The 2,079-nt window shown below is 44.9% G+C and overlaps 1 non-coding gene and 1 pseudogene across 1 annotated transcript; one reads left to right on the top strand and one right to left on the bottom strand.

Annotated features, from left to right (window-relative positions):
- The first annotated feature begins 206 nt into the window (after positions 1–206).
- LOC111735525 lies at positions 207–318 on the top strand (annotated as a pseudogene).
- A 771-nt stretch (positions 319–1,089) lies between these two features.
- Positions 1,090–1,208, bottom strand: LOC111735524. The gene has a single exon (XR_002778825.1). It is a non-coding gene; the product is annotated as a 5S ribosomal RNA (ribosomal RNA).
- Between the last annotated feature and the right edge of the window lie 871 nt (positions 1,209–2,079).

Here is a 2,079-nt window from a genome sequence, read left to right as displayed (position 1 = left end):
CTTTTGTATCTACTGAATTTTAAATTATGTGAATGTATCATCTAGTCAACAAGTAATAAAGAAAGCATTTTAAAATAAAAATATAGTAATAAATTGAGCTTTTAAAAATAAAAGCACAATAGGAGATTATGAGTTTTGACATCAAATAGTTTCATTTGGGATCTCACTGCTCTCTTTTTACCACCTTTAAATGTTTTTCCACTACAGCCATGCCACCCTGAACACACCTGATCCCGTCTGATCTCGGAAGCTAAGCAGGGTCGGGCCTGGTTAATACTTGGATGGGAGACCACCTAAGAAGATAAGGTGTAAAAAAAAAAAAAAAAAAATTCTAATAGTTTTCCTTATCTGTCAAATGGTGTAATAATATCGACCTCATAAGGTGGTTTGGAAGGCTTAATTAGAGGAGATAACATATGCAAAGCTCATAGTACACAGCCTGGCATCAGAGAGAACATTCAGCTGCTGCCAATGGAAGACATAGGGAAGGAGGACGGAGGGCCAGGTAGAAATAAAATATTCATGCACATGTGCACGCACATGCACACACATGCATACACAACTTGAGAGGAACCTATGTCAGTATTCTAACATCACAGAAACTGTCTCTTCAATTTGGTTAAACTAATTATGGGGACCCAGGCTGGGGTAGGGGGATGATGCAGGAGAGACAGAGGAAGGAGGAGTTTCTGGGCATTTGGAAGGAAGATGAGCACTGAGCCAAGATCAGGCAAAGAGCCCACAAATCAGCATCTTTGGGTTCTCAGTGAGGCCCACAGGATGATCCATCCAGAAAGCCTGCATCTCACAGAGCTCCACCACTTCCTGGCAAGCAAGGGAGATCTCCAGATCTGAAAGTATGAGCAGGGCTCACCCAAGCAGGGCCCAGGGCTGTCTCTCTCCCAGGCTCCTTCGTTGCTAGACAGGAGAAGAAATCTGCAGCTGGAAGAGCTGAAGGGAAAAAATGTGTTTCTTTCTTTCTTTTTTTTCTTTTTTTTATTATTATTCTTTTAAGCTAGGAAACCCTTGGTTGACCTCACAGATTGCAAGGACCTTGTCAGCTTACAATCCCTTATTTTTTATTTTTTACACCTACAGCACCTGGTCTTCCTAGGTGGTCTCCCATCCAGGTACTAACCAGGCCCAACCCTGCTTAGCTTCTGAGATCAGATGGGATCGGGCGTGTTCAGGGTGGCATGGCCGTAGAGAAACATGTTTCTGAAAGCCTGCGAGTGGGACACCTCAAGTCCCCTTGGCCTTGCTTCATACTCCAGCAGAGACCTGCTGCAGATACCAGTTTCCCAGAAGTGACCAGGCAGTGCTTTGCCATGTGCCATTCGCTCTCCGCCCCAGGGTTTCCCTGACACTGAGACTTGGGATGGTTCCGGGAGCTGCTCAGCTCTCGCACACCAGCAACAAAGAACTGAGAGAGTTATCTGCCTGTGGAACAACCTATAAACCAAGGGAATGGGAGCTGATGAACAGATGCTTCCCATTTCACCCCAGCATAGATGGTTCTCAGACACAGTTCATAAAGCTTCTTAGAAGGTCCCACAGGATCAAGCCACCAGTCAGTCATAGCAGGAGCCAACTGCATAACACATCTTTGTACTGGCTCTCCCTTCTTCCTTACTTCATTTCCCTTTCCCTCACTCCTGCTCCTTGGAATTGTGTTTCTAAATAAATTATTCAGGTTCTGCTTTTGGAGAAACTACATTAAAACAGACCCATTAGCCAATGACATGGCCTCCTATGCTATAATCATTTACTTAGGAACCACTGTTCAGATTAGCAAAGGTATAGAGCAAGGCTTGGATGGGGATAATGGGTCATTCCATTCAGTTGGAACATAGCAGTGGGGAAGGGGTCTAGCAGGAGATAAGGCCAAAATGTGCCTTCAGAGGATGTTGCATGCCATGCGTGGAAGGTTAGCCTTTATTCTGGAGAAGATAGGAAGCTAGTGATGGCTTTTGAGTAGAGAACTGGCGACGCCAGAGCTCAACTTTGGGCAGTATAATGTGGGCAGAGACCAATTAGAGGAAAGTCCAGGGCAAAAGGTCCAGTTAGGAGGCTATGACT

Source organism: Pteropus vampyrus, unplaced genomic scaffold (genome assembly GCF_000151845.1).
Source record: "Pteropus vampyrus isolate Shadow unplaced genomic scaffold, Pvam_2.0 Scaffold1000002810, whole genome shotgun sequence".
In the NCBI taxonomy this organism is placed as follows: domain Eukaryota; kingdom Metazoa; phylum Chordata; class Mammalia; order Chiroptera; family Pteropodidae; genus Pteropus; species Pteropus vampyrus.
The sequence above is the reverse complement of the archived record's forward strand: the minus strand, read 5'-3'. Positions and strand labels throughout refer to the sequence as shown.